General features: G+C 40.8%; 1 protein-coding gene across 30 annotated transcripts in view; it reads right to left on the bottom strand.

The window, feature by feature from the left end:
- The window catches only part of PUM2 (pumilio RNA binding family member 2), a 102,507-nt gene extending 82,701 nt beyond the window's left edge, over positions 1-19,806 (bottom strand). For 4 of the 30 annotated variants that reach the window (XM_034952660.4, XM_034952662.4, XM_057301335.2 and 1 more), the window contains exon 1: positions 19,614-19,655. The gene's annotated coding sequence lies outside the window, so the exon portion shown is untranslated. Of the gene's footprint in view, positions 1-514; positions 736-1,748; positions 1,846-2,190; positions 2,282-17,404; positions 17,562-19,400; positions 19,661-19,709 lie in introns of those variants that run through there. The other 26 variants (XM_034952659.4, XM_055108198.3, XM_055108203.3 and 23 more) reach the window with 19 other exon arrangements.
- Between the last annotated feature and the right edge of the window lie 1,752 nt (positions 19,807-21,558).

Genomic DNA, 21,558 nt, shown 5'->3' with positions numbered 1-21,558 from the left:
ATGAGAAACTTTTGATTCTTTGGTGGCCACGTGGTCACTCACTGTATGGAACAGGAGCTGTGCTGTGCTCAGTTACCAAAGGTAAACGTTACCAATGGAATTTAAAGATGGACCTAACTCTCACAAAGTAAATGTCTAAGAAAATGCAAACTAATTTTAAGGAGAAATATTCAATCCCTTGGTTACTGTTATCCGTAATAGCTAAAATAAAGTGCTAGGTCAGACCTTAATACAAGACCAACCTCAGATTTCAGTGACTGAGCTTCGGCCAGTAGCCTTAAAGCTGTCGTCCCAAGAGAAAAATTATGCAGAGACAACATTAAGTACTTCTAATCTACGAGCCATGGTTACCAAGAAGGTAGTCAATGTGGGGAAAGGGCAAACCCAAGAAACTGTTAAAACCAGTATCGAAAGCAGAAAAAAAAAAAAAAAGAAAGAAAGAAAAGGAAAAGAAAAACTATCAGTAGTAGACATGAATTTTTCTCAAGAGTCAAAGTAAGCACTAGAGCTTTACCTTTTTTGCTTACTTTCAGGTTTTTATCAGTGGTCCAAATAGATGAGGTCACATAAGTTAAAGAACCTCTGGATAATTTTGAGAGGTCTCTTAGCTCTTTGAATCCATTCTTACTGTTGGGATAAATCATACCCCTAGTGTAGGAGTCAACATTTTAGGCTTTGCAGGCCATATGATCTCTGCTGCAGCTACTCAACTATGCCTCTGTAGCACGAAAGCACCTATAGACAATACCAAAATGAATGAGCACAGATATGTCCCAATAAAACTTGATAAACTGTAAAATTTGAGTTTCACGTGGTTTTCATGTATCACAAATTATTCTTTTAAAATTTTTTCCAACAATCAAAAAATGTAAAAGCCATTCCCATAGAGCAGGCCATGCAAAAACAGGTGATGGGTCAGATTTGGCCTGCAGGCCATAGTTTGCAGACCTCTGGTCTCGTTCACTTTCTCTCTTGACTGCTCCCCAAAACTCAAATACACAAAATCCACTTCCAAATATGAGTATACTGAAAGTTAAGCATTAGGGCTTTGCTTTCAACTTTTTCACTTATACTACTAGAGTGTGTGTGTGTGTGTGTGTGTGTGTGTTTTTAAACGAATGGGGGTTTCAGATCATATCTAAATGGAGGTAATTTTATTATCTTTCAATAATCAGGGTAGTAGAGTAAAAAGACTTAAAAAAAAAAAAAACCCACCCCCACCAGCACGACTTAAGCTCAGCTTTTCAGTTTGGGGTGTTACTGTTTATTTCAATTACGAGAAAGAGAATGAAGGAGAAATTGGGCAAGACAATGGGAGACAAATAACTTTTCCAACTCTCAGGCAATACCATATAGACTATAATAAAGTTGAAGAGATGGGGAGACAGCTGCCCATATGCTACTAAGTGGGACTCCAAAATTTCTAAAGTATGTCAATCTGCTGTCTCTTAAACAGCTACCAATGCTGGTGTCATCTGATGGTAATAAAAAAGTTGGAATTTGGACATAAATTTAGTGACTTTATCCAAATGATTAAATCTTAGGGAGGAAAGATCTTTTCTAACAAGCAATAGGACCTACTAGCAACTGGTTATATACTATTTCACTGTTTATTTGAAAAAAATGTATTCAGGAGTATGGCACCATGTACTGCTTAGGGTATAAATTCTATCTTCAATTTTTTTTGTCTGCATTATTAAGGCTCAAATCTCCAATATTATTTTCTTTAATAAATAATGAGAACTTACCAACACAGAAATATACGACAGAAACTTTTCTTTGGCCAAGACCCAGTATAATCTTATATTTGAATTAAAAAGTCATTTTTGAGGTTATGACTGTTTCCTAGCAAAAGAAAAGAAATGACAGTATCTTATTTTGCTCATTCTAAATTTTAACAATATTAGCTAATTTTTCAGTAGGCAGATTATTACTAATGATGTGAGGAAAAACAGGTGAAGCATTCAAATAACAACTTGATTTAGCTCAGTGATAGTTTTCCTATTTACTAGTGCATAATCCAAAATGTCAACAACTGAGCACAGTGGCTCATGCCTGTAATCCTAACACATTATTGAGGCTATGGTGGGAGGATCGCTTGAGGCCAGGAATTCAAGACCATCCTTGGCAACATAGGGAGACCTAGCTCTACAAAAAATTAAAAAATTAGCCGGGCACTATGGTGCACACCTGTGGTCTCAGCTACCCGAGAGGCTGAGATGAGAGGATCGCTTGAGCCCAGGAGGTTGAGGGTGCAGAGAGCCATGGCCACAGTAAGACCCTGTCTCAAAAAAAAGAAAAGCAACAACAACAAAAACAAAAGCCAAAAAATTGACAAATAGCTTGTGTAAAGAAGCAAGAAAATGCATTAATATAGGACATTTACATTATTAAAAGTATTTGTTTTGGCTAGGCATGATGGTTCACGCCTGTAATCTCAGCACTTTGGGAGGCCAATATAAAAAGATCACTTGAGCCCAGGAGTTCAAGACCAGCCCTTGCAACATAGCGAGACCCTGAGATATGGTTTGGATCTGTGTCCCCACCCAAATCTCATGTCAAAACGTAAACCCCAGTGTTAGGGATGGGGCCTAGTGGAGGGTGACTGGATCATGGGGGCAGAGTTCTCATGAATGGATTATTGCCATCCCCTCAGTGCTACTCTTGTGATAGTTTTTCTAAGATCTAGTTGTTTAAAAGTATGTAACACCTTCCCCTCTCTCTTCCTCCTGCTACAGCCACGTAAGAGGTGCCTGCTTTCACTTCACCTTCTGTCATGATTCTAAGTTTCCCGAGGCCTCCCCAGAAGTAGAAGCCACTATGCTTTCTGTACAGCCTGTAGAACCATGAGACAATTCAACCTCTTTTCTTTCTAAATTACCCAGTCTCAGACATTTTTAAATACACCCTGTTTCTACAAAAAAAAAAATTTTTTTTTAAATTAGCCAGGCATGGTGACATGCACCTGTAGTCCCAGCTACTCAGGAGGCTGAGGTGGGAAGACTGCTTGAGTCTGGGAGGTCAAGACTGCAGTGAGCCATGGTCCGCTCCACTGCACTCCAGCTTGGGTGACAAAGCAAGACTCTGTCTCAAAAAAATTTTTTTAATTAAAAATATTATTTCTTCCTGGATATCTGGTTCAATTTCTTACCATATGCCTACATTAAAAACAGGGTGGGGAAAGCATTTGGAGATACAATAAATGGTATTAAAGCACTCTACTGCCACATGGTACTAATCACACTTTTATAATCTTGTAATTATAAATTAACACCATAGTAGAAATTAACCTCTGGGGTCAAAGGGATTAGTGACTGTCTTAGCTATGTAAATGTTCAACATTTAATGAATGAAAAGAACCATATTTTATGAAATGTGAATTCTGACCATAAAATCAATTAGTATCTGGATAGTGACTAAGTATTTACATATCTTCATATATTAATATACAATGCTTATTTTAACATAAGGACAATGAACAAGGCTTTCGCTTAGACTTTCTGTACTGCTGAAGACATTTACCAACACAAAATGACTAATGATTGCAACTTCACACAGGCACTACTTCTCCAAGTCTGTCATCTACAGCCTGGAGACTGTACCTTCCTTTTGCATCAATTACAAAGACAACAAAATTACATAAAAACCTAGTTGAGTCACAAATAAGTCAATACACAGAGTGACTTAAGCTTCTTAGGACATATTCTCCGTAATCATCCTCCTTGGACTGTTTTGTTTTTTTTGAGACAAGGTCTCACTCTATCACCGAAGCTAGAGTACAGTGGGGCAATCATAGCTCTCTGCATCCTCTCACCTCAGTCTCCGGGAGTATCTGGGACTAAAGGTGCATGCCACCACCCCCAGCAAATTTTTGTATTTTTTGTAGAGACAGGGGTCTCCCTATGTTGCCTAGGCTGGTCTCAAACTCCTGGGCTCAAGCAGCCCTCCTGCCTCAGCCCCTCAAAGTGCTAGGATTAAAGGTGTGAGCCACTGCACCCAGCTGGACTGATTTTAATGAACATAATCATTGAACATCCGTGGTATCTACGGCAAACAAACAAGTGCTGAATTCCTAAAGAATACTTTCTTCTGCTCAGCAAATTAAATCACTTTATTGCAAATCTGCCAACAAACTTTTTTTGTTTAGCAATGCCTTTTCTCATTCACATGACAAAAGTAAATCTAAATCCAGGTTTAGGTATTTATAGGAGACCATTAGCCTTTAAAGATTTAACAAAGTTTCTACTATTCAAACCAACTCTTGGTAATTTCTTATTTTTCTGAGGGCATAAATTGAATCATACAGTTTTTCAGTGACGATGAACAAGTCACTTAGCTAGTGGGTCAACCAAGAGCTAAATCAACAGTCTGTTTTCTAGTTTGTCCAAATACTTTCATGGGGGAGTTACCTCTGCTGGCTTTACTAGCAAGGCAAAAAAACTCTATAACAAAGAATAGTATTACTGACTCAATTATAATAAGGAAAAGTAAAGTTTTATGTTTTGAATGAAATTTGGCATAAAAATTAGTGTTGTCAACATACAGACTTACAGAAGCCAAAAATCTCCTTCAAAGACCCTATTAGCACAAAGCTCAAATCTTTTAATGTTTTATTCCAAACCCATCATTTAGACAAATCTATATATCTGCAAACATAAGATTTTTGTTCCATTAAAATTCTCTGAAAGGGGAATCACCATATATTTGGGTCCTTACAAAAGTTTCTCCTCTTATAAGGCATCCTCTCAACTGACTTATTTGGAGAATCAAAATACTGCTGAAGAAAAGTTGCCTTATTTTGAAAAATATACTACTTAGATAAGATCTACACACTAAACAGCCTCAATCTATGCTGGGTTTTGATGCTTTAGGTATTGTCTGAGAGAAGCAGGTCAAATAATTTAGATGGAAATGAAGATGACAAGCTTTAGAAAACTGTTTACATAACACAAAAAGTGTTTTTTTGTTTTTTTGTTTGTTTTTTTTGAGGCAGGGTCTCACTATTGCCCAGGCTGGAGTGCAGTGGCATTGATTATGGCTCACTACAGCCTTGACCTCCCAGGCTAGTGATCCTTCTATTCAGTATCCTAAGGAGCTGGGACTACAAATGCATACCACTATGCCCAACTAATTTTTGTATTTTTTTAGAGACAGGGTTTTGCCATGTTGCCCAGGCTGGTCTTGAACTCCTGAACTCAAGTGATCTGCACCTTGCCTTGGCCTCCCAAAATGCTAGCATTACAGGAATGAGCAAATGTGCCTGGCCTAAAAAGTGGTTCTAAAGTTAAAGATATATTATAATTTTTTTTTTTTAAAGAGACAGGGTCTTGCTCTGTTGCCCAAGATGGAGCACAGTGACGTAATCAGGGTTCACTGCAGCCTTGACCTCCCAGGCTCAAGGGAACCTCCCAACTCCGCCTTCTGAGTAACTGGGACGACAGGTGCCACCAGGCCTGGCTAATTTGTGTGTGTGTGTGTGTGTGTGTGTGTGTGTGTGTGGTACAGATGGGGTCTCACCATGTTGCCCAGGCTGATCTGGAACTCATGAGTTCAAGTAATCCTTCCACCTCGGCCTCCCAAAGTGCTGGGATTACAGGCATAAGTCACCACACCTGGCCTAGTATTCCTAAGTTATTTTCTGTGATTTAAAATGTGACATCATCCTAATAGTGGAGTAAGACATTATATGACTCATAATGTAATATGAAACAGTACCACCACATATGAAGAACTGCCTTCAAAAAACACTAAGCTTCAATTTGTCTAATATAATATTACTGATATTTGTCTAATATAAAACTGTCTAATATATTACTGTCAATTTGTCTAATATAAAACTACTGATCTAAATACATATTTATGACATAAAATTTTGAAGGGGGGGGAAGCAGATTACACAGACTGTGGTATAGGCCTAAATGTCAAAAAAAAAACTGTGTAAGCCTTGTTTGAATCCTGCTTCTCACAAACCAACTATAAAGACTTTTTTGAGAAAAATCAGCGAAACTCAAATATAGAATGAGTATTAGATAACAGTAAGGAATTCTATTAGTTATGATACTAGCAAGAGGATTGGGTTTGTTTTTTGTAAGTCCTCATCAGTAAGAGCATTTATGCTTGAAATGGCATATTGTTTGGGATTTACTTTGAAATACTCCTTCAAAAAGTAAAATATGGGTATAAATAAGATTTCACACAATGTTGAACAAGGATGGTAGCTATCAAGGGTTCACAATACTTACTATTCTCTCTACATGTTTGAAAGTTTTCATAATAAAGTTTAATAAATGAAAAGGCTAGGTGGTTAGAAAAAAATTAAGTTTAATAAAATACATATAGCAGTCTGACAGAAAGCCACATAAAGCAGGTGGTATTTAAGCTGGGCCTTGAAGGTCAGTTACACAATTCGGACAAAAATATTTTTAAAACATTTATAAACTGCAGTTTTTAATTCACTTAGGGTCCAAGCCTTCATATGAACTTAATTTGGCTTATTACTTCCTCAAACATACTTTTGACTAGTGTATGAAAAATTTTCCTAAAAACTGATTTCCAAAAGGGTACAAATTTTGGAGACTAATTTTTAATCAGATAACCTTCCCCCAAAGAGAATAACAACAGAAATTTTATTGAGCACCCCATTTTATGCCACAGATTATACCAGGCACATTATATATAATTCTCACTATAATCCAGCAAAGTCAATACTGCATCATTACTTTGCAAATAGGAAAACTGGCCACAATTTCCCTAACCTAATATACAAAGCTACTAAAATGGTAGAGAACATAATACTATCAAAATTCCAAAAAGCCCATGCTCTTTCCCATACCAACCAAGCATAAGCCATCACTCAAGCTAATGCCAATTACGCTACTCTCTAAAAGACGTGGTGGCTCACGCCTGTAATCCCAGCACTTTAGGAGGCTGAGGCAGGTGGATCACCTGAGCTCAGGAATTCGAGACCAGCCTGGCCAACATGGTAAAACCCTGTCTCTACTACAAATACAAAAATTAGCCAGGTATGGCAGCGTGTGCCTGTAATCTCAGCTACTCAGGAGGCTGAGGCAAGAGAATCGCTTGAACCCAGAAGGCGGAGGTTGCAGTGAGCCGAGACTGCACCACTGCACTCCAGCCTGGGCAACAGAGCAAGACTCTGTCTCAAAAAACAAAACAAAAACAACACCTGGATAATTGTTTACCACTTATCCCTTCATGCGCAAATCCCACAAATTCCTCAAAGTTTGGCTCAAATGCAGCTTTCCCTAAAGCTGACCCCAAACAATCTTTCTCTTAATTCCCACAGAATTTAATTGGTATGTTGCAGTATTACTAATACATCTTGCCCACTAAATTTTAAAACTTCTCTAAATCAGAACCAGGAAAGAAAAAAATCCCACACAATCTTATCAACTGTTCTGGTTATACCAGTGTTCCATGAAATGCTACTAGTTATGAGGGAAGTCAAAGGAATACTAAGGATATAGTAATAGGGAAGGGAAATGATATAATACAAATATTCCAGGTTATTACATGAAAAGGCAAAGTGAAAACCAATCTATGCTCCTATCATCCTAGTTTTGTAAAAACAGGATGCAAGCATAAGTCACACTTAACCATTAATAGTGGTCGCACCTAGAAAAAGGATATGCATGATTTTTACATTACATTTTATAGTTCTTAACTCCTAGAATGTTTTCCACACACTAGTTATATCTTTAGAAATATTTAAAATATATATTTAAAATAAAATTTTAAAATATAAAATCACACACTTATATAGTTCTTACAGTCATGTTAACTTGGAAATCAATGGCTTTATATATGGAAGGACCCAAATATTTAATAAATTAGTTAATAATATGCCACATCTAAGCACTAAAAAATAAGTTATTTCTATAGCTTATTTCAAAAAAAAATGTTTACTACAATGTATGAGCAAGACTAGATTTTTCCTAAATTAAATATACTTACATGCAGAATATGTATCATGACTTGCAAATAAATTACAGTTATGTAATTCTGCATGCAAGGTGGTACATATCTGTAATCTCAGCTACTTGGGAGATTGAGGTGGCAAGAATCACTTGAGACCAGGAGTGGGAAAATGACCAAGGTTAACCCATCTCAAGAGAAAAAAAAAAAATGTACAATAAAACATCTAAACGAAGCATCACTTAAAAGAAAAATATTTTCATTTTAGTCTTGTTTGTAAGTTTCCAACCATTTTAGAAGCAACATAAAAGAATGTACGTGTACACTCAATGCCTACTATAGTAAATATCTTTAGCCTTACTTTTAATACACCAGGTTTTTAAAAAGCAAAGCTCAGTTTGTAGATGTAAATATTCTCTCACCATCTGATTTAAAAGAAAAAAGAAAAGCAGGCCAGGCATGGTGGCTCATGCCTGTAAGCCCAGCACTTTGGGAGGCCGAGGCGGGTGGACCACCTGAGGTCAGGAGTTCAAGACCAGCCTAGCAGACATGGTGAAACCCTGTCTCTACTAAAAATATAAAACTTAGCCAACTGTGGGGGCACACGCCTGTAATCCCATCCTCTTGGGAGGCTGAAGCAGGAGAATCACTTGAACCTGAAAGGCGGAGGTTACAGTGAGCCGAGATCATGTGAGCCGAGATCGTGCCACTGTACTCCAGCCTGGGCGATGAGTGAAACTCCATCTCAAAAAATAATAAATAAAAGAAAAACACAGGATAAGTATTTATAAACGTCATTTCATCTAGATTAGTTCTATCCTACTCTTGATAAATTCCTCAATGTAAAAAAAAAAACGGCCAACTAAATCATATATTTAATTTAAAGCCAATATATTTGACAGTATGCTGTGATAAACATGATTTATATATTTCTAGCTTTCAAAGTATTTTAGTATCGTCCTTTGCTTTGTAATGTATTCTTTAACAGGTTAGGGAAGGAACAAGTGAACTGGTTTAAAAAAAAATCTGTCATTACTCCTGTCATCCAAGACTACTGTTGATATGAATTCAGAAAATACCAATGGAGGTGAAAATATGCCAGTTCTATAGAATGCTACGTTTCACTCCAACAGCAATGTAAGATAGGACTAATCACAAAAGAAAGCTAACTCTTTGGTGCCAAAGTTTAACTACCTGGGTAAAATACACAACAGTAAGATGTGGGATGGATCAGAGTTCTACCTTTCTCAGTACATATATGGTGAGGACCTGATAACTGATTCCCAGAAGACTTAAATGCACTAACGGATGTAGTTTGGAAACTCTTCAGGTACCCCTCAGGGATGGGAGCACCCCAATTTTGAGATCACTAGTTCTCAAACACTTACAACACACATCAGAGTCCAGGTAAGAGGATTTTATAAACTACAGTTGCTCAGGTCTCACCTACCCAAGGCTGGCTTGAATTAGTCTGGGCAGCAAGACAGGCGGATTTTTATTAGTATTTTTTAGGCTCTCCAGGTGATGCTTTCCCTGTGCAGATAGGGTTGAAACACTCATACATCACCATATGGCTAAGGAATATATCCACAAACACCCTAGAAGTTTCCCAACTAAAAAATTTTGTTAGTATCAGTCATCATGGTGTAACAGAAATCAGAATCAAAAGACCAAGAATACAGTTCCAGGTTGGCCACTAACTAGCTAAATGAACTCAATCTCATTTGTCCATTTGCAAATGGAAACAACAATGCCTCCCTCACAGGGCTGTTGCAAAGATTAAGTGAGGTAATAAATGAAATTGAAATGCAAGTGCTTTCTAGAGTATTAATGACACATCAAACTGAACTTTTTGTTTATTTGTTTAAAAATCAATATAAAATTCTCTGGACTGGGCACAGTGGCTCATGCCTATAATCCCAACACTTTGGTTGGCCAAGGCAGGAGGAATACTTGAGTCCAGGAGTTCAAGACCAGCGTAGGCAACATAGCAGGGGCCACAGCTCTTACCTGCACTCTGCACAGCCCCCCTCTCTCCCTGCCCCGCAAAAAAAGAAAATATTTTGACCCAGAAGTTTCTCTTTTGGAAATTTACCTTAAACAAACAGCACCAACACAAATGAATTAACTATATAAAGATGTTTACTGCAGCACCACTTATATGGTGGTACAAAATTAAAAAAATAAGCCAAACTCAACAACAGAAAAAAGTTAAAACAATGAGCCAGTACAAAAATTACAAGTAATTAAAGTTATATGTAAAATGTCCATGATATTAAGTAAAAATACAAAGTTGCCTAATGTGTATCATATGATCCAATTTTTGTTCAAAAAAGGAGGGGGGCAATGTACGACTACATATGTTTGTGGGAAGTACGAAAAAATAAACATCTCACTCAACTTTGGTAAAGAAGGTACTGTTGGCTTTATCTTTGTATTTCTTCATATTGTAAGACTTACTGAGGTTAGCAAAATAAATTTCTTAATGTCCTATATAAACATAGCTTAACTGCATTACAGTTTGGAAACTATCAAAGTACAAAAGTTATTGTGTTACTTTTTGTTCCTATTAGTACTAGGCTGAAAGTCCAACAAATGAAGACTTGTCTCACACGGCTATCTTAGTAATTTTCAATTGTTACATGCTATCAATTAGAATTAATATCTCACCAAGGAAAAACAACTTAAGAAATGTTAACTAGAGGCCTAGCATGGTTGCTCACGCCTGTAATCCCAGCACTTTGGGAGGCTGAGACAGGTGGATCACTTGCGGTCATGAGTTCGAGACCAGGGTGGCCAACATGGTGAAAGGCCGTCTCTACTAAAATATAAAAATTAGCCAGGTGTGGTGGCAGGCGCCTGTGATCCCAGCTACTAGGGAGGCTGAGGCAGGAGAATCTCTTAAACCCAGGAGGTGGTGGTTGCAGTGAGCGGAGATTGCGCCACTACACTCCAGCCTGGGCAACAGAGTTAGACTCTGTCTCAAAAAAAAAAAAAAAAAAAAGAAAGAAAGAAAAAGAAATGTTAACTAAATTGTAACAGAGAACTAAAGGAAGAAATCTGAATGCATGGTCTGAGACAACTGGAGAAAAATAACAATTTTAAGAAGCAGACTTTAACGCAGTTTATTTGGAATTTTCCTAAGTGTGCTCCTTATTCACCAACTCAGTGTTCTCAGAAATAAGTGATCCCTTGTCCAATACATTTCAGGTATGCTGCTAAGTAGCACCCACTTGCTCCTTTGCAAGCTCTGAGTACATGTTCAATCTTTCCTTCCTTCTGTTACTGGCTCCAAGAAATTCTACAATTAAAACTGTTTAACCTTAACCCAGTATTACCATAACTTTTCTGTAAATGTTAACACAAGTACATTTTATGTAGTGTTTCTAGTCATTTCCAAGACAACTTAAAGAAAAATGAATGTGAGGTATGAAATATATTCAATTTTCTCATAAGACTGGGTAGAATAGAGATTTAATTTTTGTCTAGGAAAACCCTAACTTACGGTTAAAAGCTTTAAAATATATTTAGCTTATTATGACTTATGAATAGTCTAAGAAATATATATGAATTGTATAAATCTTTGAAGTAAAAGGAATCATTTAGGTGATTAGTATGAATTGCGGTTTTTGAAGTTCCTCAAGTAATCAAGAACAAGCTTTGAATTGGTTAACTTTAAAGTGAGATGAAATGACCAAGCTAATTTCCTAAAGATACTTAAGTTTTAAAAAGGCAAGTTATTACATCAAAAACACCACCAAACATCTAGGTAGAAATGTATGGAGAGAAACCAAATCTGTGTTAGTTTCAAGGATTAAGTATTAAATCATATATATATTTACAGACAGGGTCTTACTCTGTCACCCAGGCTAGAGTGCAGTGGTGCCTTCACAGCCTCCAAACCTGGGCTCAAGCAATCCTCCTGCCTCAACCTCTAGGGTTACAGTAGTGCCACACTATGCCCAGCTAAATTACATATTTTTAAAAGAGTCTGTGTTTAAAAAAAATTTGAGTATAATTTAAATAAACTTACTTTATTCACTTAAGCAAATGTTTGGAAGACGGCAGACTATCTTAAAGGAAATATACAATAAAACAAACAAAAAAATTAGCTGGGTGTACTGGTACATGCCTGTGGTCCCAGCTACTCAAGAGGCTGAGGTGGGAGGATCACTAGAGCGAGGGAGGTCAAGGCTGCAGTGAGTCATGTTCACACCACTCCACTCCAGCCTGGGTGACACCACTGCACTCCAGCCTGGATGACAGAGACCCTGCCTCAAATTAAAAAAAAGTTTCTAAATAAAAATAACTAAGTAATTTATTAAATAAAATAGCAAATAAACTAGTAGGTTTAATGCTAACCAGTTGTGCTAGTAATTGTACAAACAGTAGGTATGTACAATTCTCATTAGCCAGAGAAAGAAATCATACCAAACCCTTGGATGCAACCTTATTCCTAACACTAAGCTTTAAAAGAAATTTCTGTTGGGCATGGTGGCTTGGACCTATAATCCCAGCACTTTAGGAGGCCAAGACAGGAGGATTGCTTTAGTCCAGGAATTCGAGACCACATGGGGCAACAAATTCGAGACTAGCCAAGGCAACATAGTGAGACCTTGTCTCTACAAATAATAACAAAATAACTAGTTGGGTATGATGTTGTGCGCCTGTAATGCCAGCTCCTCAGGAGGCTGAAGTCAGAGAACTGCTTGAGACTGGGCAGTTGAGGCTGCAGTGAGCAGTGACTGCACCACTGCACTCCAGCCCCGGCAACACGATGAGACACCTGCCCTCATCCCAGTATCAAAGAGAAAAAAAAAAGCAATTTCTTAGATGGAGCATTATTGAGGCAACAGAGTTGTAATAGAAAATATCTTCAACATTACCATTAACAGATACAAGGTTTCATAGTATCATTTTACTTTATTTTATTTTATTTTACTTTATTTTATTTTTTGAGACAGGGCCTCACTCTGTTGCCCATGCTGCAGTGCAGTGGCTCGATCTTGGCTCACTGCAATCTCTACCTCTTGGGATCAAGAGATCCTCGCGCCTCAGCCTCCCAGGTAGCTGGGACTACAGACGCGAGCCACCATGCCCAGCTAATTTTTGCATTTCTTATAGAGATGGGGTTTCACCACGTTGCCCAGGCTGGTCTCAAATGCCTGAGCTCAAGCAGTCCACCTGCCACGGCCTCCCAAAGCGTTAGGCGCCCAGCCTCATAGTCTTTCTTACAGTCAGTTCCTCAAGGAAAAGTCAAATACCTAACTCCTAATATAATCCAGGAAAACTAACTACACAGTAATTCTCTAAGGCTTTCAAGGACACCATGATTGTCTATATCTTCCTAAATTATAATCCTGGACTGTCCATATTAGATAAAGGACTTCAATCTGGTGGGCTTCTACCTATCTCTCCTATCTCTCTTTTGTCACCCTCCTCCCTATAACTGCACCTTAAACTCTTGTCATTCTACCCTATCAGGATTACTACGGCTATTAATCCCTCTGGTTGAATGCCACCTCACCCATCTCGGGACTAAATTAACTTCTATAACATTTTAAGATTCCGCAGCTGGGCACAGTGGCTCACACCTGTAATCCCAGCACTTTGGGAGGCTGAGGCCGGCGGATCACGAGGTCAGGAGATGGAGACCATCCTGGCTAACATGGTGAAACCCTGTCTCTACTAAAAATACAAAAAAAATAGCAGGGCTTCGTGGCGGGCGCCTGTAGTCCCAGCTACTCAGGAGGCTGAGGCAGGAGAAGGGCGTGAACCCGAGAGGCGGAGCTTGCAGTGAGTTGTGATAGTGCCACTGCACTCCAGCCAGAGCAACGGAGGGAGACTGTCTCAAAAAAAAAAAAAAAAAAAGAAAGAAAAGAAAAGAAGATTCCGCTTTACCTCTTGTGGAAAGCTTTTCCTGTCCCTGCAGTCTCTACCTACATGTGTCCACAGCACTTTTTTCTTTTTTTTTTTTTTTGCGGCAGGGCGGGGGAGACAGGGCCTCCCTCTGTCGCCCAGTCCGGAGTGCAGCGGCACGATCACAACTCACTGCAGCCTCAATCTCCTGGATTCAAGTGACCTTCCCACCTCATTCCCACCTCAGCCTCCCAAATAGCTTGGACTGTAAGTGCGTGCCACCATGCCAGACCAGTTTTTTAATTTTTTGTAGAGACAAGGTCTCCCTATGCTGGCCAGGCTGGTCTTGAATTCCTGGACTCAAGTGATCGTCCCGCCTCAGTCTCCCAAAGTGTTGAGATTACAGGCATGGGCCACGTGCCCACACCACAGCACTTTTATAATACCACCTCAGTGGCAGGCTAGCATGCTGCACTGTAATCACAAGTTCAATCTTCTCTCCACTTTCCTATAAAGGTCTTAAAAACAAGGACCACATATCACCGTATCACCAGCATCTAAGGACAGTGTGGCACGATACATCTGCAACGCTCAAAAAAAAATGTGTGGGGCGAGGCACAGTGGCTCACGCCTGTAATCCCAGCATTTTGGGAGGATGAAGCAGGTGGATCACTTGAGGTCAGGAGTTCAAGACCGGCCTGGCCAACAGTGAAACCCCATCTCTTCCAAAAATACAAAAATTAGCCGGGCGTGGTGGTGGGCGCCTGTAATCCCAGCTTCTTGGGAGGCTGAGGCAGGAGAATCGGTTGAACCTGGGAGGCGGAGGTTGCAGTGAGCCGAGTTCACGCCATTGTACTCCAGCCTGGGCAACAAGAGCGAAACTCTGTCTCCAAAAAACTTGTGCAGGTATTTTAGCGTGATGAAAAGACACAATTTTAATATTCAGACTACAAATGGACTGAATGTCCATACTCCATGAGTATTTTCTCAACCACGATTCTGAAGAACTGGCAAACAATTTACCTTTAGCAAGAGCGTAGAGCACTCCTATTCTTGCTAGTGTAGGATGCACATAATTTAGATATTAAGACGAGGGCACCTAAGACTCTCCTTTGGAAAAAAAGTAATAAATTACACTTCCATTGAAAGGTGGTCCAAGAAAACACCTATAGGCAAAACCTGGAGCCATTATCCTCACAACTTCAAAACATAATTCTGTTCATGTTGAATTGGTTTTAAAGATTCAAGTTTTATCATAGATAACTGAATGTTTTTGCATGTAATCATGCTAAAACTACCGATAAGCTACTATGGAGATGTTCTTAATAAACTAACTTAAAAATGACATGGTCAAGAAAATGGAAGATACAAGTAGTTCCAATCTGTATACATTTTTGGTATTTATAAAATCATACAATACAATCCACATTTTTTTCTTCCTACAGTTTGCTTCATTTGACTGCCTAATAAAGACCTATACTTAGGGGTACTCTCCCTCTAACACTCATTTGCCTTATTTCATGTCTGAATGAATAAGACCAATTGCATCTTTCTCTCACTGTTCTTAAGTTTTTCAGAAACTGCCTAAAGTCAGGGATCACCACTTTGAGATCCAGAACTTCTTACTCTTGTCATAAGATGGCTACTACAATAAGATAGATCAAAGAGCTGTCCTCAAACCAGGTTTCCTCCATTAGTGTATTTTTCCCCAGAACTAAAAAAATGTAAACAATCCTTCCCTACCACCCCGCCATGACCACATTGTATGTGTGTTGGCAGCCAGCTACAGGTTCCATTTCCCTGGGCAGTATTGACTAAGTGGTTTTCAGTACAATTTCATAGCCAATTGTACCAAGTCCCTTCCAGGAAACATTTTAGGGGGCTTCTGTGGTCCCAACATATTTAGCTCCAAATAGGTGATGACTACCTTTTTTTTCCTGTCCCATTTGCAGTCAGTCAAACCATCTAACACTTCAATTACCTCCCTTCTCCTTTTACACTTCATGCTACTTCTTTTTTTGCACTTGCCAGCTACAGTGATATGCATACAAGGTGTGTACATTTGGATATTTCCCAGTACTCTATTCTAAAATCTTTTATTCCTCCACAAGAGAACAGTGAGAGAGTAAGATGTGAAAACCAACAATATGCAATACGCAACCTGAAAATGGTTGGGATCCAGTAGCTAAACTTGCAGAATGGAACTTACTAATGAAACTATGCTTTTGCCAACAGCTTAAATAAACAATCTGTTTAAAAATTCTCTAAAGCACTTAAGACTATAAAAAGGAACCAGCCAAAGGTCAAATAAAACTTTAAATACTTGTGTTTAATTAGGCATGTCTTGATTTTTCATTTAAAAAGATAACTCTCGAGTTATTTGAAGAAAAAGTCACTAAGGAAAAAAAACACTAACATGTCTCTAAACATAATGCTACATGAAACTCAAAGAAAAAGCATTTATCACGCACCTACCTAATAATTCTATACAGCGTTTCACTCACTGGAAAAGCTTGAAAATAGAAAACTTCCACTTTTTCAACTACAAAAGCAATTAAGTTTTAAATAAAAACTGTCTCCTGTCTATATATATTGCCAAATATAAAAATCACTATTAAAATATTAGCTCCTAAATGATAGGGTTTGAGGAAACCTTTTTCCACAACAGAATTCCGAACTGACTGAAAGACACAGTAGTTGGACTTGTGTTAAACCAAAGATTTCCTTTACTACTGATAAAACCACAGTGGAGGCATAATTTAGACCTAGGCCAAGTGGGCTTCCAAACACACTCCATAATTATTCTAACCCAGTCACAAGTAGCACTGGACAACTACTGTCCTCTGGAAATGGGGAGTCTAACTTTGGTAGTCTCATGAAAAAGCAGGGCAAATTAAGTGCTTTCTGCAGGGAGAAGACTCCCAGAGAGAAAGCGAGGAAGGGGCTCTGCCATATTTCATCAGCGTTCCCTCTTACAAACTCATCAAAGCGAAGTGAGGAGGCAGGACAAAAGGAACAAGTCAGACTATTTTAATGCATTTCCTAAAAACAGCAAGGGTCTGGCACCGGGGCTCATGCTTTTAATACCAACATTTTGGGAGGCCAAGGCGGGAGAACTGCTTGAGCCCAGGAGTTTGAGACCAGCCTGGGCAACATAGCAAGACCTCACCTATATTAAAAATTAATAATAATAATAATAAAGAAAAAAGCAAGAAATCTACTTAATATGCCACAAACCAATTTACCTGGCTATAAGTGTAATTTTTATCTTAATCACACCTGTTAGTAAAATGGTCTCAAGCTGTGATTGCAGCCATGTAGACAAAGCCATGTGAGACTCAAATATTCGGATATTTTAAATATCTGTAAATTTTAAGAATATGAAAAAATACAAGTATTTCCATATCCTGGAAACCCAACAAGGTATTTAAGTTAGGACGTATGTAGAACTTGAGTTTAGGAGACAGGAATCAACCTCCACTTAAAACTATGCAGATCATGTTAGGGTCTATAAAAAGGAGACAGCTTGGTCACTGAGAAAATTGGCTGTGGATTTCACACCTGGCCCAAATCTCTGGTCATAATTACTTTTGTTAACTAAGATAAGTACCTACTCCGGAAGGCAAATTATCTTTCCACACCAGAAAGGTTTATAAACAAGCCGGGTGCGGTGGCTCACGCCTGTAATCCCGGCACTCTGGGAGGGCGAGGCGGGAGGATCGCTTGAGATCGGAGTTCAGCCCAGGAAACACAGTGAGACCCTGTCTCTACAAAAAATGCAAAAATTAGCCGGGCGTGGTGGCGTGCGCCTGTACCCCCAGCTACAGTTACTCGGAAGGCTCAGGTGGAAGAACAGTTGCAGCCCGGGACGCGGAGGCTGCAGTGAGCCCAGATCTCACCACCTGCACTGCAGTCTGGGCGACAGAACCAGACCCTGTCTCAAACAAGAAAAAAAGATTCATAAACAAGTATGGAATGCTTAAGAGAAACAAAATCCAAGTATTATTTGGTAATTTATATACAGTATTTGTAATGCCTGAGAATTTATTCTAAAGTGACAGCTTTGTAAGAGCAAAGTAAATGTCAGTAATTAATTTAGGCTCTTTTAAGAAGTTGAAATCTTGCTAAATGCTGAAACACCTAAGAGAACTTTGGACTCAAATTAAGGAAAGCATGTGTTAAACACAGCTTAAATTGCTGGAAAATGCTTAAGTTACTGGCAATTATAACTCAAAATAGCTAGACCTGTAAACAGAATTTAAAAACTGGACTTAAATCCTCAAGAACCAGGTTTCTGAAATAAAATTTTATTTTTAAGATTATCGTAAACCTTTTCTGCATACAAAAACTGCCCTCATGCACACCAAGAAAATTATACACAATGCAATTTCACCAAAAATCGGAATTTTAAAGAAATTCTTGCAGCACGGAAAATGCCATCATTTTTATTCATAATGATTGAGCAAATGAAGTAAATCATTGTTTAAAAGGAGGCTAGGAAGAGAAACAAATTGAAAATACTCATTTTTGTTTTTTTTTTTTTATTTACAGGATTCCTTAAGTCATCTTCCAATACTCCAGGTCACATGGTGAAGAGTCACCTATTAAACACGAAATCTAACCATTAAACAAGCTTTTAAAATCCTTCGGTAACTCCTTTTATTAAAATTGTTTTCTTGACATACAGTACCTTTACAGGTATTACATTTCTCTTCACCGTTTACAAGCATTTTTCTCGTTTTCCTTCACCAAAACATCTGCCCCGTTTTCTCAACAAGTAAAAATCTCAAAGTACTAAGTCCTAACACGATGTCTTATTGCACCTAATATGCTGGCAATACACTCCTCTCTTCAAAAGTTTACGTATGTTAGAATAAAAAGCTAAGTTAAGTAGGTTTTCTCTGGCTGTGTTTTCAGAAACAACACTAACTTTTACACGTGTTTGGGCATGAAACTTTAAACATTTTCCCCAAAACCTGACCCAATTCAGATACAAAACTACTGCTCAAATAGTAGAAGCCGCTAATCTTGCCTTTGGTTTTAATTTACATATTTTTCTGAATATCGAAATCCGTTCCTATAACCTAAACAAGGCGAATCCAAGTCACGGCTTCATACCCACATCTGTCCACGGCAAGCTTTTCCCGGACACACTCGGGCCTTTGAAAATGCCCACACTTGTTTTCATAAACCCACTCCTTCCTCTTCACCCACTTGCAATCCGCATGCTTCTCTGGGGCCACCCGGCCTCTCCCCTCTTTCCGAACCCTAGGGCCGACAGCTCGGTCTCTAACCTCCAGCGCGCCGAATCGGAGGGAGAACCGGGTTGGCGCCCCAGGCCCCAGAGGCGGCGGCCCAGCGGAGGGAAGGAAGCGGGAAAGCGGCCGGCGCGGCGCCCCCTCCCCCGCGCGCGCACACCCCCTTCCGGCACCCCTCCCCCTGCATTGTGCGAGCGGGCCCCAGGCCGCACCGGCCCGGGCACTCAGCAGGCCCTATCCGCCCTTCCGCTGGCGATCGGCTCCCGCCGAGGCCGCCGCACAAAGCCTGGGGAGCCATCCTCGGCGGCGCCAAAGGACCGGAGAAAGAGCGAACGCGGACTGACTTACAGGGCTGCTGCGGCCGCGCTGCCTCAGCCGGGGACACCGACCGTTGGGCACACGGCGGCGTCGCTCTTGGCGGTCCTCCCCCTCCTCCGCCTTCGGTGGCGGCAATGTCTTCTTTCTCCACCTACCACCCTCCCCCCCCACCCCACCTCCTCCTTCTCCTCCCCCTCCTCCTCCGAACCACCGAAGTACCGAGGGTGAGACACAGAGACTCACAACAACATGGCTGCCACCGCCGCCTCCCCTCCCCTCCCCCCCGCCCACCGGGCGCGCGCAATGCACCCCGGGAGAAAGGGGAGGGGGAGCGCTCACCGAGGCGCGGCTCCTTTCAATGCCTTGCGTCCCTGCTCCCGCGCTCCCGCCGCGCGGGCCGGGGGCGCCCTGCGCGTGCGCACGTTCTCCGCGCTCTCACGTGTTTGGCCGCCTCTCCGGCGTGCCCTACCCCGCCCTCACCTTGCGGGCTCGCGCTTCCCTCCTGGGCTCCGCCGCGGCGCGGGGAGCGCGCGCCGGGCTCGGACAGCGTAGGCGTGCTGTTGCCAAACGCTGTGTTCGACTGTCTTCCCGTGTTGGGCCTCGACTTCTGTATCTTCTTACCCTCGGCTTCCTACCCGGTTGCTCATTGTTTTCCCCCAACTGGGTGTGCGGGTGTCTGCGCCCGCGCCGCCCACCTTGGGGTACTCCTGGCATTTCGCTTCCGGAGTGCTGGCGCCCACAAGAGCCGGACGTTAATTCAGGCCTTTAGCTTTCACTCTGTACCTCCCCACAACCAGACGAGGGAGATGCATCTGGGGGTGGAAGATTGTACCCTGCGAGAGGGCTGTCACTCTTCTCGTGGTTGCACCCCAGGCAGGTGGAGCCAGCTCTCAGCAAATTGTTGGCCCCCAGTGCTTGGTCCCGGTGCACACAAAGGAAACTCCGGTCGTTCTCCAGCTGGGCCAGTGATTCTCACTCGTTGGCTGTTTCTTTTTCTCGCGTACTAAGCGCTCTCTCCTTCCCGGTTTACAGGCTAGTTGGAAACTCCAAATCTGCCTTGCTGTCCTGGACCCCCATGCAAAGCAGTGGTGATTCCAGGATTCTAACCTAACCGGCTCCAGGTCACACAGCTGTAACAGGCACCGTGTCCGATTTGTTCTTGATGGTTTGTTTGCACAGCTCCTGGCTCTCCTGACATGCTGCACTTCGTAAATATTCAGGGCCTCCCGTATAGTTTGCTTAATGTATGTCTTCCCTAGGCGACTGTGAGCTCCACGAGGGCAAGGACCTTGTGTTTTGTTTCACACTGTGCCAAGTGCCTGTTGAATACATGGGCTCTTCGGTTTTTAACTATTACTGAAAAATGCCTGACATTGAAATCCATCCCAAGCCCCTACCTTAGGCTCATATTTCAGGCTTCTAGATATTTTCACTTGAATATTCTTGTCACCAAGCATGTTAAAAACTGAAGTCACACCCATCCCCTACCCCCCACTCTTGTACTGTGTCTGTAATTGGCAGTGTCACCACCTATTCATTCCCCAAATTACACCTCTGAGAACCATCCTTGTCTCTTCCTCTTACCCCCACTCCAAATATAAATAACTTACCAAGCCTCGCAGATTTTTACTTCCCAAGTAATTCTGGAGACAGTCTTCCTCTGCCTCCTCACTAATACTAGCCTTGCTTCCCAGGTCTGGATTTCTGTAGCTGGCTCTTAATCAGCTTTCCTGTCTCCAGTCTCACTCCCTCCAATCAGTTCTGCTCACTGCTATCTAAAATGCAAATCCAATTCCTGGCGCTCAGGCCTCTGCTTCAACCATCTCATTGCTCCCCATCACCCACAACAGCATTTCCCTAGTGTGCTGTGTTCAGTGTTAATAGATGTTCCTTTAAGAAATGTCTCACGATCAAGTAAGAATGGGAGATACTGGGGTGTACACATTTTGCCTTCCTTCTCCTTTCCCCTCCGTTGAGCTGATAATAGCAGAAGGGTCTTTATATACAGTTGCTTAGTGTGGGTGAAACTAGATAAATCCATCACAGGCCCTCCCTTAGAATATGGAATTGGGACTAAGAGACCCCAACCTCGAAAGTCTCTTGGACCTGGGATCCCTTGGGCAGACTAGTTCCATCCTGTAAGACAGGGAACCTGTAGAGAAGAGTGGAGTTGAGAGAGAAAAGGAGA

The sequence above is a fragment of the Pan paniscus genome, chromosome 12 (assembly GCF_029289425.2).
Source record: "Pan paniscus chromosome 12, NHGRI_mPanPan1-v2.0_pri, whole genome shotgun sequence".
Taxonomy (NCBI): domain Eukaryota; kingdom Metazoa; phylum Chordata; class Mammalia; order Primates; family Hominidae; genus Pan; species Pan paniscus.
This window is presented reverse-complemented; position numbering and strand designations above follow the sequence as displayed.